A 15291-nucleotide genomic window follows, 5' to 3' on the forward strand; every position below is an offset into this window, starting at 1 on the left:
TGAGGTTATGTCTTCTTGGTGGATTGTCCCTTTAATCATCATATAATGTCCTTCCTTGTCTTTTATGGTTGATTTTGCCTTAAAGTCTATTTTATCTGGGATTAGTATTGCCACTGCTGCTCTTTTTTGGTTATTGTTTGCTTGATATATATTTTTCCAGCCTTTGATTTTTAATATATTTATGTCTTTGCATCTAAGGTGTGTCTCTTGTAGACAGCATATTAGTGGGCCATGTTTTTTTAATCCATTCTGCCACTTTGTCTCTATACAGGTGTATTTAAGCCATTTACAGTCAGTGTGATTATCGATAAGTATGAGTTTATCGTGCTTTTTTTTTTGGTGCTGCTGATGTTTTCTTAGTTCCTCTTACTTTCCTGTGCTGAGTTCTTCTTGTTGTGGATTTTCTTTTCTTCCATTATTATAGATTTTGTGTTTACTGAGACTTGTTTTTCTTCTTCTTCTTTTCTTATTCCAATGAGTAGGTTTGTTAACTTTCTTTGTGATTAGCTTGAAATTTACCCTTATTTTCCTAAGTTTGAACTAGTATTTTATTACTTGGTATTGCCTTGACTTCCTCTCCATTTGAAAGTTCTGTACCTACACCATTTATTCCTCCTTTTATTGTTTTGACTTTGTTGTGATTTGCAGATTGATGTCTCTGTTTCTCTGTTTTATGTCTTTTAGCTTTATTTTATTACTGAGAGTTCTTTACCTTTGTTGGTATCTGGCTGATGCTGATCTGTGTCCTAGACTCAGGGTTGTTGTCTGATGTTGTTGGTTCTCTAACCAAAGGACTCCCTTTAATATTTCTTCTAAGTGTGGTTTGGTTTTTTGAATTCCCTTAATTTCTGTTTATCTGGAAATGTCCTGATTTTGCCTTCATATTTGAGAGGTTTTTTTTTTTTTTTTTTAAATATATTTATTGTACTTTAGATGAAAGTTTACAGAACAAATAGTTTCTTATTAAACAGTGAGTACACATATTGTTTTATACATTGGTTACAACCCCACAACATGTCAACACTGTCCCTTCTCTACCTTGGGTTCCCTATCACCGGCGTTTCCTGTCCCCTCCTGCCTTCTAGTCCCTGGACTGCTGTGCCTCATTAGTCCCTTTTTGTTTTATGAGACTGTCCAATCCCTGGCTGAATGGTGAACTTTGGGAGTGACTTCACCACTGAGCTAAAAGGGTGTCCAGGGGTCATACTCTCGGGGTTTCTCCAGTCTGTCAGGCCAGTAAACCTGGTCTCTTTATTGTGAGTTAGAATTTTGCTCTACATCCTTTTCCAGCTCTGTCCAGGACCCTCTGTTGTGATCCCGGTCAGAGCAGTGAGTGGTTGTAGTTGGGCACCATCTAGCTGTACTGGACTCAGTCTGGTGGAGGCTGTGGTAGCTGTGGTCCATTAGTCCTTTGGATGAATCTTTTCCTTGTATCCTGTTCTCTTCATTCTCCCTTGCTCCTGAAGGGGAGAGACCAGTGGAGTATCTTAGATGGCTGCTGACAGGCTTTTAAGACCCCAGATGCTACCTCACCAAAGTAGAATGTAGAACGTTGTCTTTATAAACTGTGTTATGCCAGTTGAGCTAGATGTTCCCTGAGACTATGGTCCCCACAGCCCTCTGCCCAGCAATTCAGTTCCTCAGGGAGTTTGGATGTGTCTATGGACCTTCCATGACCTTTCCTTGTACAAGTTGTGCTGGCTTCCCCAGTATTGTGTATTGTCTTACCCTTCACCAAAGTTACCACTTATCTATTGTCTATTTAGTTCCCCTCCCCAACCCTCCCATCCCTCATAACCAACAAAGATTGTTTCTTTTTGTGTATAAACTTTTACATGAGTTTTTACAGCAAAGGTCTCATACAATATTTGTCCTTTTGAGATTGACTTATTTCACTCAGCATAATGTCCTCCAGTTTCATCCATGTGATGAGATGCTTCACAGGTTCATCATTGTTCTTTATTGTGACATAATACTCCATTGTGTGTATGTACCATAGTTTGTTTATCCATTCATCTGTTGATGGCTATCTAGGTTGTTTCCATCGTTTTGCTATTGTGAACAGTGCTGCAATGAATATGGGTGTGCATACGTCTATTCCTGTGATGGGAGAGAGAGTTTTGCAGGATACATTATTCTTGGTTGGCAGTTTTTTTTCTTTCAAGGTTTTATATATGTCATCTTACTGCCTTCTTGCCTGCATAATTTTTGCCAAATAATCAGAGCTTAGTCTAATTGTTTCCCCTTTGTGATTTTTGTTTTTCTCCAGCTACTCTCAGGAAGCTTTCTTTATCTTTTTTTTGGCAAGTGTGATTATGATATGTCTTGGTGACTTTCTTTTGGGTTCTAACCTACATGGGATTCACTGAACTTCTTGGATGGTCAGCTTTTCATCTTTCATGATATTTGGGAAGTTTTCTGCCAGCAAATCTTCAACGATCTTCTCTGCATTTTCCATTTTTATGCCCCTGTTCTGGAACTCTGATCATGTGCAAATGTTTCCTCTTAATTGTGTCCCACATAATTCTCAGGTTTTCTTTGTTATTTTCTCTGATTTTTCCTCAAACAACGTGGCCTCCGTGGATTTCTCTTCAATGTCTCTGATTCTGTCTTCCATTGCTTCAGATTTGCTCCTTCTATTGAGTTGTCTATTTCTGAAATTTTGTTGTTTATCTTTTGGATTTCTAGTTGCTGTTTTTGTATGACTTCTGTTTTTTTATTTTGATGTTTTGTTCTTGTATCATTTTCCTGAATTCTTCTATTGCTTTGTCTGTGTTTTCCTTGATTTTGGCTATGTTTTTGTTTGTGTTTTCCATGATTTTGTCCATTTTTTACTTGATTTTGCCTGTGTTTTCCTTAATCTCTTGGAGTGCCCTTAATATTAGTCTTTTGAATTCCATATCAGGTAGTTCCAATGCCTTTTCTTCTACCAGAAAGTTATCAGATTTGTTATTTTGTTCACTTCCTGCAGCTACTTGTCCTGCTTTTTTGTAGGTTTTGATATTGTCTGCTGTCTCTGAGGAATTATTTATTGACTGTATGTTTGTTTCATCTTGCTTTTTGTTTTGTTTTGATCTGTCAGGGTGGGCGGGATGTGCATGCTTTTCTGCTTGCTTTTCTGTGGGCATGAAAGCTCTCACCACCTTGTCCAGGTGGGCAGGGCAGCAGCAGGCAGGGTGAGCCCACTTCACTGTGCAGTGGTTTGGTGAGGTGGCTGAACGTGGACTGGGCAAGTGCTATGTGCCTCCTGATGTTGGTCCAGTGATGTGGGAGCATTCACAGCCCCTTGTCCAATGCGTGGGGGTGTCAGACCGGAAGTGATATGGGCTCACCTCCCACCATTCAGCAGCTGGTCAAGTGGTGTGAGGGGAGGGGTGGTGTGGGCTCAGTGTGGCAGCAGGCCTGAGCATCGAGGGCACTCTAACCACTGTGGTGTGGTGGGGGCCAGTGAGAAGAGGGGGAGGTGGTATATGGGGCTAGGTGGGAGGAAAAAGGAAAAAAAAAGAGAGAGAAGGAAGAAAGAAAAAAAAGGGCAATGTGGCAGGAGCTGGTGGGTGGGGTGGGGCAGACTCGGGGGCTGGTAGGAAGGCAGGGGAGGTGATGTACGGGGCTAGGTGGGAGGGAAAAAGAAAAGGAAAAAAATGGCAGTGTGGTGGGAGCTGGCAGGCGAGGGGGAGGTGGCGTACAGGGCTACATGGGAGGGATAAAGAAAAGGAAGAAAGTAAAAAAGAGAAAAAAAAGCCTGTGTGGCAGGAGGGTGTGGGCTTATACTGTGGACCCTGGCAGTGGGGTTTCCACAATGAGGGGTACTTCTTGCTTCTACTCACCAGAAGGGTGAGGGGTGGGAAAGTGTGTTTCTCTGGTTACCGGGTGCTCTGTCTCCTGCTGGGAGCTCCGTGTAGTTGCCTTTTCATACTCCTTGTCTGAGATTGTTGCTGGCTGTGTTTCAAGATGGCTATGCTGTGCCATGTTAGTTGGCAGGGTACCTCTACTCGGTATTTCTCTGTTCTTGGTTTTCTATTAGTTTCTTCTTCCATTCAGTGTTTGATCTAGTTCTTCATCCCTTCATTTGATGCTCAGGGTTCCAGGATTGACGTTTGTATCTCTTTTACTTAGTTTTTTGGGTCTTTGCTGCAAAGGGATGGCGTGGTGTGTCTGTCTAGGGTGGCATGTTGGCTCTGCCTTCTGGGTCATTTATATTTTAGAAGAAGACAGTGGAGTAAGCAGGAGATGGCCATGTTCCAACCCAGAGAATAATAAAACTACCCTTTAATGAGTACCTACTGCATTACCAGCACCAGTTGCCGCTGAGTCAACTTCAACTTATGATGACCCCATGTGTGTCAGAGTAGAATGGTGCTCCATAGAATTTTCAGTGGCTGATTTTTTAGAACTAGATTGCCAGGTCTTTTTTCTGAGTGCCTTTTGATGTACTGGAACCTCCAACCTTTCGTTTAGTAGTTGAGTGCAATTAACCATTTGTACCACTCAGGGGACTCCCTTCCCACATTTTACCTCATTTAATCTCAACAACAACTCTAAACCGCTTTATTTACCCCATTTAACAGATGGGGAAGTGGAGGTTTGCAGAAGTCCCTTGGTCAAGGTCACAGAGCTATTAATTGGTGGGATCAGACTTGAATCCACATTTGGTAGGGTCTCAGTCCCCAGGCCCCTGCTGAAAACAGCACCCTTTCGCCACCCTCCAGAGCCCACCTCAGAGCCAGGCCCCTTGCCAGGGGTGCCTGGGCTGCTGTGGGTGGCAGAGGAAAGGCTGGCTGGTCCCGGCTGCCCTTCTGCAGCTTGAACAGGAAAGAGACAAAGGTCCCATTTTAGAGCTGCTGTCTGTTTCCATGTCTCTAGTTGCTGAACCACCAGGAGGAAAAGTATTTGAGGTATTTCCATGGGAAATGGTAGCCAACAAAAGCGCCGTTGGGTGGTATTCTAGTTAATTGCAGGAAGGCGGGCAGCCCTCCAGGATATTACCTTTCTTGGGCTGGAAAGTGTTTCTTTGAAAAAAAGTTTCGGTTCAGCCGAGGCCTCCTAAGTTTTCGCAGATTTGCTTGTTCATAATGACCAAGAGAGTCACTGAGTCGCTCCTTTGGGGGCTGGGAGGGGGTAAGGTGGGAGGCAGCACTGGGCGGGGGGAAACCACTCGGATGACAACTCTTTGCTAAATGATGGCTGGAAAACACTGGATTATATTTCCCAGCCGGTATAAATTCCTAAAGGGGGCCATTCCCCCGAGGCCTGCCTCCCCCAGACGGAAACAGAATCTGCGACCCTGAATTAAATGTCTTATGCCCCTGCGAGGGGAGAGGGCAGGAAATGAAGAGAAGTGATCACTCTTCTTAAACACACTTTTTTTTTTTTTTTTTAGTAATGAAAAGAAAAGCATCTTGCAAAGGTGCATGAATCCAAGCGTGTGACTCCTGACACGTTGCTTTAGCACGTGTGTTTGTCTTTTCAGAATGTTGCTACATCACTGCAGCCCTGGGAGGTGGGCAAGGCTGCCATCAATCTCTCCACCTGAGCCGTGAGGACGGGCAGGCTAAATGGCTTTAGCACAGGCCATCTCGCCCATTAGAGGCGGAGCCGCACACTCAGCCTGCTGCGACCACGTACTTACTAGGCACCTACTTTGTCCCCAGTACTGGGCTGTTGGCAAGGGCATCAAGGGGGACACTGTCTAGCCGTGGATACTGGCACCTTGTTTAAGTGGAACAAGACAGACTAGCCCAACGTGAGCCACAGTCCTTCAACAGGAAGCCTTTGAAGAGCTCCGAGCAGGGAGAGGTGAGGGTGGGTTGGGGCAAGAAAATGGGCAGGCTTCTTGAAGGAGATGAGAACAGCACTAAAGACTGCTGACCGCCCCGTGGGCTCTTTCTACCGGAGCTCACTAAACTCTATGTACTGTTCCCAAAAGGAATATCTTAGTTATTGTTGGCGATTATAAGCTTCGTATCTGCTTCTTGTCGTTGGGTGCCATCAAGTCGATTTTCAACTCACGGCATCCCCACGTGACAGAGTACAACTGCCCCACAGGGTTGCCTAGGCTGTAATCTTTACAGAAGCAGATCGCTTGGTCTTTTTCCCGAGCTCAAACTACCAACCTTCGGTTAGCAGCCAAACACTTAACCATTGTGCCACCAGTGCTCCTTTCATATCTGCCAGTTACTATAAATTCAAACAATATAGAGGTACAGGCAGTAAAAGTTCAAAGTGTCATTCTTGCGCTTCCAGCAATTCCAGCTTCCCCCAACCCAAGGTGAATACTCTTGTTTAACACACTGCAGAGTATCCCTTAGGTCTCTAGGTGGTGCAAGTGGTTTTCGATTGGCTGTTAACCTAAAGGTTGGCAGTTCAGACCTACCCAGCAGTGCCATGGAAGAAAGGCCTGGCAAACTGCTTCCATAAAGTTCACAGCCAGAAAAACGCTATGGCACACAGTTCTACTCTATAATACATGGGGTCGCCATGAGTCAGAATTGATTCAATGGCAACGTGTTTGGTTTTGGTTTGATGTATCCTTTTGGACTTTTTTTATGTATGCAAGCCGTGTGGATCTCTTTCCTGGCCTCCTCCTCCAGGTCCACCCCTCACCCTCTTCTCCTCTGCTCCTCCTGTCAGTAGCCCCTCCATACAGCTCCCTCCCTGGATTCTCATAACTGCCTCCTCCCTGTACCTTTCACACCTAGGGATGGTTACTGGCCCCTGGCGCTTCACCATCCCTTATTGATTTCCTTAAACCCTGTAAGTAAACTCTTCTATTAAACTCTCCTCAAATCACCTCACCCCAGATTTTGCCAAGGCTTTGCTTGATAATAAGCACATATTGCAATTTTGCAATCTGCACATATATAATGTCAGTGTAATATTCTATAGTATCCCATTGTGTGGCTATGCGTTATTTATTTAATCAGTCCCCCTGCTGATAAACATTTAAGGTTGTGTTCAGTTTTACTCTTTGATATCATGAGATTCTCAAACAAGTATATGATGCCTTCCAGAAGCCTGAAGAAGGTGCCATAAGTGGAAAGCACCTAGGATGAGACCCAGCCTGGAAGCTAGCTGTGAGATTGTGAGCAAGGCAATTCACTTTCTGAGCCTCAGTTTTTCCACCAGTCAAACGGGACAAGCAACTGTAGAAAGCACTCACTAGCCCTTGAGGCATATGATGGCCTGTGGTTTTGCTGAGGCCTCCTATTTGAACAGTTGCTCCTGAGAGTCTGGAGTGCAGGTAGTGGTCAGATAGCTACCGGGGAAGGGAGCTGACGGCTCTGCGTCCTCACCTCAACACAGCTTTTGTGGTTCCACACGCACGGGCACCTTCCAATTATGCTCATGAGCTGCCAAAATATTTATTTCTGGAAGAAAAACCCTGAAGAGAAAATCAGCTGTTAGTACCAGAATTAAAAGAAAAAATGACGATTCTGAGAAAGTGATGGTTCTTCGTCAAAGTTAAGTTTTTAAGGCGGAAACTGTTTCCGGGCATTTGGGGATTTGTGAAGACGAAATAGAGAAATAGGGAAAGGATGTTGACCGGCTGCAAAGCCAGGGACCCGTGTGCCCAGCTACATGAGGCTCTTGGGACTCCTCCCGCTGCCAGGGAGGCCACGTTTCCGAGAAAGTAGACGTGGTGGCCACTCGTCCTTCCCTCCGAAAGGACCCAGAGGCTGCCCTGCCCTCCGCCCGCCCGCCTGTGGCCACCGTCGCCCCAGGGCCCGTGGAGCCCCTGGCTGGGCTGCCAGCTAGCGTCCAGAGAAGCCCCACTAGGGCAGCAGAGAACTGGGCCTCCCCGGGAAGTCTGGAGCGAGGCAGCAACGGCCCGACCGAGCCAACGCCTGCCCCTAGTCCCGGCCAGCAGGTGTCGCTGCTGCACCAGCAGACGGGACGGCGGCCCGCGACCGAGCGGGATAAACCCTGGGCCGCGCCTAAACTAACGCTTTGTTCCCGCTTGCTAGGGTTTACATTTCTAAAATTACGGAGTTAGAAATATGTCCCCCCCCCCCAACTTCTGCCTTAAAGCAAGGAGTGAAATCCTTTTTCCTTCTTCTCCCAGAAGCTGCGAAGGTGCAGGTCAGAAGAGGATCCCCGTGGAGGGGTGCTGGGCTGCGCCCTCCGTCAGGGCCTGGCCGGGGCATAGTGGGACCATTCAGCGGTTGGTGTGCTGGCACCCACAGCGCGCCAGGCTCTGCCCTAGGAGCTGTGGCGGTGCACAGGTGAAGCTGGCGGGGGGCACAGCTCTATGGACTTTACAACCCAGCAGGAAGACGGGGCAACTTGAAGAGCAATTTGCCAGTGTAGCAAAGAGAGATCTTATTTATGCGTCCAACTCATTCATTCCAGTCTGGTTTTTTTCCCCCCTCTACAGAATATTACTGATGGTCTTTTTAAAAATTACTGTTTTATTTTTGCTGTTGTTGAAAATGTACACAGCCAAACACACACCAATTCAACAATTTCTACATGTATAACTCAGTGACATTGATTACATTCTTCGAGTTGTGCAACCATTCTCACCCTCCTCTTATGAATTATTCCTTCACCAGTAACATGAACTCTCTGCCTCCTAAAGTTTCTTCTCTAACCTTTCGAGTTGCTGTTGTCAATACAATCCCATATACATAGTTCTTTAAAAGAGCACAATGCTCAAGGCAGACATTCTTTACTAATTAAGCTAAACTATTGTTTGGTTTAAAGAAGACTTCAGGGGATATTTTTGGGTTAAGGTTTAAATATTATCTTAGGGCAATAGTTTCAGGGTATACTGATGGTCTTGCTTTCTGTTTTCAGTTTCTCCTGTGAGTGACTGGAGAAAAGGAAGCAGCTCACCTGTATTGGTTTACAGGGTGACCAACCATCCAAGTTTGCCCAGGATTGAGAGGTTTCTGGGACACAGGACTTTGGTGCTAAAATTGGGAAAATCCTGGACCAACCAGAACATGTGGTCATCCTAATCGGGTCCCAGTCACTTTTCATGCATTGTTTCATTTAATCCATATCAGTGGTAGTATTATAATCTCCAGGGTACAGAAAAAGAAACTGAGGGTCAGAGAGGCTAAACAAGCTACTCAAAGCCTCAGGAAGAGGACGAAAGAGCTGACATTTGAATCCAAGTCCACCTGACTCCAAAACCTGTGTTCTTTCCACTGCACTTTGTTATTTCTTGAATGCCTCTGAAGTTGGGAGCTAAGAAGTTGTTTTTACAGGCAAATCTGTGAGGCCAAAATAGTAGTCAGTTATGGGTCATGGACATGGACAACTATAAAGTGTGCTGGGGTGGTTGCCTGAGCTGTGTCAGCAGCCCACGAGCTCCTTGAGGGAATTGGAGGTCTGAGGGAAGCAGCGTGTCAGGAGATGGGGTCTTGTGTGAACCTGAGTAGTCAGGACATGGGCAGCTGAAAAGAACCTGTTGGGCCTGGCTGAGGTGGTTTATCTGGGCAGATAGGGCCTGGTGGGGAGCTAACACCAGTTGTAGGGGGTGTCAGACCACACCACCAAGAGTCTTCAATAACTGCATCTACCTCCTCCCCAGCCCAGAAACTTAGCTAAACGATCTTTTAGGACAAGAACAAAAGCCCCAAGCCTAAGGAGCTCAGGACCTGGGGGTGGGAGCACAGGGAAGAGGGTGCATCAGGCTGCACTGGGGCAGGGGATGGGTGGCCAGGAAGATAGCAGGTTCTGATGGAAGTTCACTGTGGTCTCCTTTGCAGGGCGGGCAGGGACAGCATCGACTCCTTCCACAGCTCACCATGAAAATTGTGTCTGGTTCTGACAGAGCAGCAGAAAAAACTCTCAGCCTGAGCAGGGAAACCAAAATGAGGTGATTCACATGTTCTAGGTTAATTTACTACAACCAACTCTTGTCGGCTGGGCAGCAGCCCAGGCAGGGCGCTGTGCTCAGGGCTATTGTTCCCAAGATAAGCTCCAGCTATGCAGTGCCTGCCTGTGGGAGCTGCCAGTCCAGCAACAGACTCCTCAGCAAGTCACTGCAATGAGTGACAAGCTTATCAAGATGCCAACTGTCCACTCCTAGGATCTGCAAGTGTCTGTCAGGCAGGACTGTTACTGCCTTCAGAGGTAAGAATTAGGGAAAGGTGCCTCTCTCTGGATGGACACAGTCCCAGGAGCATGGTTTAGCAAGTGGCTTTCAGCCCTCATTAGCTCCTTCAGCTGGACAACTTTGTGCAGTGCATAAACTTCACAGCTGTCTGTGGCAGTCCTGCTGACAGAAGTCTGTTTATGTCAGGGACGGAGGAGCCGTTTGGAAGAAAATTCATCAGAAAGGAGGAGAGCTCCAGGCATAAGCGTGCACAGAAGCAAAGCTGGAGGTGCCTGAGAGCTGGAGGGGACATGCTTTCCCCACCTGGCCCCCTCTGTGCACAGAGTGGCCAACTCTTCCTGGGAAGTACCCAGGAGCAGTTAGTCAGGAAGAGAAGGAGGAGGAAGAACCTACTGGGCAGAAAGAATGGCATGTGCAAAGGCACAGAGGCATAAAACCTTCAGGTTCACTGGAGTAAGGTGTAAGATGGGGATAGTGGGAGATAGGTGGGCAGGGGCCAGAAGGTAGAGGCTTGGGCCTCTGCAGGTTGTTCTGTGGTTGAGGCCCAGGTCAGACGAGCCAGGCTGGAGAGAAGGGGGCAGCAAGGAAGGATAGGGTGGGGAGATAACCTCTCTTTTTTTATAGGCTGTCTTAGAAGTTTATTCCCATATCACATGGATAATGTTCCCAGAAAACTCCATCGATTGTTCTGAGCTCTGTCTTCTGCCCATCGTGCTGGCTCCTGCTAGGAATCTTGGAAATGGAAGTTGGGAGCCCTGCTCTCAAGGAGAAATGCCAAGGCTGAAGAAGAAAGTCAGGACACAGTTGCAATGCAGAGATCGCAATGGAGGCTTGGAAGGAACAAGCCCCCGTGCTTGGGCTGGTCTGGGAAGCCTTCTCAGTGAGGCCCAGCAAGAAGCCGAGCTGCTCTGGGCACAGTTCATGTGCTGCCCACTGCTTGTGTAGACTGGGTGTGAGCACAGCCACCATCTGACCGGGCACTGGGTAAGTCACACATCCTTCCCCTTGGCGCTGCCACCTGCAAAAGGGCGCAGCAGCACCCACCCACTCAGGACCAGGGAATAAACTGCCTGAATGCCATGATTATTTACTTTTCCTCTTGGTGGGTGGCAGCGTCTCAGGGATCAACTCCTGCCTCTGGCCCACATGTGTGTGAGTGTGGAACTAGGTTTGATTTTACATGGCCAAAGAATGTAACAATTTTCTTTTCGTCTTAATTTCTGGCTTCTTTTTTTGGAAGACACAGAAAAGAGGCTGGAAAAGATACCCTTCACTAATGCTGATCTAGAGGGGCTGAAAGAGTGTGGACAATGGCCGCTGGGCCAGGCAGCCACATCCCAGGGGCCAAACCTCATGCTGGGCTGTTCTAACAAGAACTTGAACTGAACCGGACCATAGCCCCCAAATTGGCGAACACTGCCTTGATTCACTGAACCCAAACCCAAAGCCAAATATTATTATTTTTTGACTGAACTCTGAATTGAACTAATGTTTTTTCTTAAATACCTACCCAACAAGTTTGAACTAGACACAAACGTATGTGTTTTCTGAAACTGTTGAACCTGAACTTCAAAATGATCTCCTATCCAAAGTTGAAGTGAGACTTTATTTACTTGAGAGTGTCCTATTCACAGCAGGCCAATAAAGCCTCCTTTATGACAAGAGTGTCTCTCATTTGTCCAGCACTTTAACTTTGCTTCTCATTTTTAAACATTGGGGTATAATTTACGTTTAGAGGAATGCACAGATCTTAAATGCACAGCTGGATCAATTTTGACCAATGCATAAACTCAAGTAACTCATACCCCAGTCAAGAAAGATACAGGGCATTTATATCAGCCCAGAAAATTCCCTCACGTCCCTCCAGTCCATCCTCACCCCACCAAACAATCACTGTTCTGATTTCTATCCCCTGCTGATTCTTATTGAAGCTTATGGACTCTTCTACTTCCCACTGCCTCCTGCCCTGGAAAGATGGAGGACAAATACGATGATACCTGTTTTATGGATAAGAGAACTGAGGCTCAGAGAACTGCAAATGGCGGGAGTCCTTGGGTTAAGTGCTCGGCTACTAACCAGAAGGTTGGAGGTTTGAGTCCACCCAGAGATACCTCAGAAGAAAGACCTGGAGATCTACTTCTGAAAAATCAGCCATTGAAAACCCTATGGACCGCAGTTCTAGTCTGACACACATGCGGGTGCTGTGAGTTAGAATCGACCTCGAGGGCACCTGGTTTGTTTTTTTTGGCTTGAGCCCTTAGAGCTAAGTAGTGGCAGAGTTAGAACCACCCAGGTTTCTGCTCTCCCAGCCAAGGCTTCCTCTTTCCATCCTAAGCCATCAATTGAATTGGATACCAACAACAGGATTAATGTCTTCGTAGGTTTCCTTGGGAATGTATTTCACCTCTAGCTTCCAGGACACAACAGGATTTGCTCACCCCAGAAGCAGGGTGATTTTGCCTATTTTTAAAGATCTTTCAGCAGAGAGGGCCCCTATCTCGCTCCTGGATGGAGCCGTCCTTGCAGACAAGACCTTCTCCTGGGGCCTGGGTTCATCCCTCTGGCGGCCGCCTGCACTGGGCGCCTGTCCCCTGTCTCCAGCCTGCCTGTGTGTGGCTCTCTGTTGGTGTCTCTGGCCGCCCGTGTGTAGACAAACTGTATGTGACCCCCAAGAAGCCGGTTCTGTCTCCCTGAGCAGCCGAGCAAGAGAACATTGACCAGGTTCCCAGGCTGGGTTTCCTGGGGAAACGTTTTCCAGAGCCTACAACAATGTTGTATTTGATTTGATTTTTTTCCCCCTTTTGCAGGCGATTGTGTGGTTTGGGGTGTTTTGCTCCTAGTTATAATCCAATAAAGAGCAGCTGCTGAGATTTTTCCAAGAGTGCCGCTTTCAACCACCCTCGTTGAAAACGCTCTAATTTATTTCAGTCGCTTGTGGGAAAACCAGCCCCAGCTCAAAACAAAGGCGTCCTGTGCTGATGTAATTGCTCCATGAGTTTCTCCTCAGGGCTTTGGGCCTGCTAATGTTCACTGAGGCGGCCCAGGAAGAAGCCTCCTTTCTAGATGGCTGAAGTTATCCAGAAGAACCCAGCTCCTCTCCAGACCTTTCAGGAAGACTCTGGAGTCCCAAAGCCTAATGGGGGTCAGGAGCCAACCTGTTCTTCAGGACTTGCCCATTCTCTGTGGCTCACAGGGGTCAGTTCATTGATCAATCACATCTTTTTTTATTGTGGTTAAAAAAAAAAAAAGTATGTATGCATGTATTTTGTTATATGTAAATATAACAAAACGTTTGTCATTTCAACATTTTTTGTGTGCACAATTCAGGGACATTATGTTCATCATGTTGAAGCATCACCACTATCCGTTTCCAAAGTTTCTCATCACACTTGACTGAAATTCAGTGTCTCTTAAAAAATCCCTCTCCCTTTCCCCTTCTCTCTCACCCCTGGTAACCACTAATAAACTTTGGTCTCTATACATTTGCCTAATCTAAATATTTCATAGAAGTGGGATTCATATAGTATTTGTCCTTTGGTGTCTGACTTATTTCAGTCAACAATGTATTCGAGGTTCATTCATGTCCGTAGCATGTATCAGAACTTCATTTCTCTTCTTGGCTGATCAATCACTCTTCATGTGAATTAATCTGATCATATTTCTTTCTGCTTAATGTGTAGTCAGGTCCTGCTCATTGAGGGGCTAGTGGTTTGGGCAAAAGGACTGACTGTGAGAGGGGGCATTTTCGCTAAGCAGGGACTTCGAAGGGGCTCAGGCTTGGTGGAACCTGTAGTAGGGGGTTCTGGGCACTTTCGAGGGGTGGGGGAAGAGATGCTAAGCAGGGAGGCCTTGGGGATCAGTTTGCTCTCAACCATCAAAGCTCGCCTAGTCTGTCTCTTATTCTGTCAAAGCGCCACTAGACACCTGACTCAAGTGATTAAAGACTGCCTGCTATGGATTGGGAGCCCTGGTGGTGCAGTGGTTAAGAGCTTGACTGCTAACCAAAAAGGTCAGCAGTTTGAATCCACCAGCTGCTCCTTGGAAACTCCACAGGGTATTTCTACTCTGTCCTATAGGATCGTTATGAGTTGGAATCAACTTGATGGCAACGGGTTTGGGCTATGGATTGAATTTTGTCTCCAAAAAACAGGTTGAAGTCCTAACTCCTCCTCACCGTACCTATGAATGTGACTTTGTTCAGAAATAGGGTCTTTGAAGATGTTATCAGTTAACACGAGGTCATGCTGGAGTAGGGTGGGTCCTAATCCAGTCTGAGAGGTGTCCTATAAAAGAGGAGAAGAGACAGAGAGACACAGAGGGAAGAGAAGACAGCCATGTGAAGACGGAGGCAGAGATTTAAGTGATCTACAAGACAAGAAACGCCAAGGATCATTGGCCATCTCCAGAGAAAGGCATTGAACAACTTCTCTCTCAGAGCCTTCAGCAGGAATCAACACAATTGACACCCTAAATTCAGACTTGTAGCCTCCAGAACTGTGAGGCAATACATTTATGTTCTTATGAACTACTCAATGTGTATACTTTGTTATGGCAGCCCTAGGAAATGGATATATTGCCTAATAATTGACTAGGTTTGATTGTGTTCAAATGCCTCTCTTCTTGGGTTGCACGAGAGTCTCCTGGACTCTAAACTCCAAAATGGCAGCCCCTTGGCAGAGTGATGCGTGAAATGTTTTTGCTACCTTGTCAACTCATAGATACAAGTCTGACTGAATTACACCTGGTCATGCCACCTGTTTGGCTATAACTGTGTTTTCAGTGAGGGACTCTAGGAGTGTGTGTGAGTTTGGCCGTCTCCAAGGCCTTGGTTTCCATTTTATTTGCAAAATGATTTCCATAGAGCCACACAGCTCTGTTTGCTTCCAAATCAGAGGAAGTCACATGCTAGTGGGCATTTGCCTATGAGGTGCCCTTCCTTGCTCCCCCCCGCCAGCCATCTCTTCCCTGGAGAGCCAAAATGAATCACATGGAGTGAGTCTTGCACAGGCATTTGTAGTTAGTCAAGAAAGCACTGATGTGAACAGGATACAAGGAAAAGATTAGTCCAAAGGACTAATGGACCACAGCTACCAAGGTCTCCACCAGACTGAGTCCAGTATAGCTAGATGATGCCCAGCTACCACCAGTGACTGCTCTGACTGGGATCACAACAGAGGGTTCTGGACAGAGCTGGAGAAGGATGTAGAACAAAATTCTAACACACA

This window comes from Trichechus manatus, unplaced genomic scaffold (genome assembly GCF_000243295.1).
Source record: "Trichechus manatus latirostris isolate Lorelei unplaced genomic scaffold, TriManLat1.0 scaffold00065, whole genome shotgun sequence".
NCBI classification, from domain to species: domain Eukaryota; kingdom Metazoa; phylum Chordata; class Mammalia; order Sirenia; family Trichechidae; genus Trichechus; species Trichechus manatus.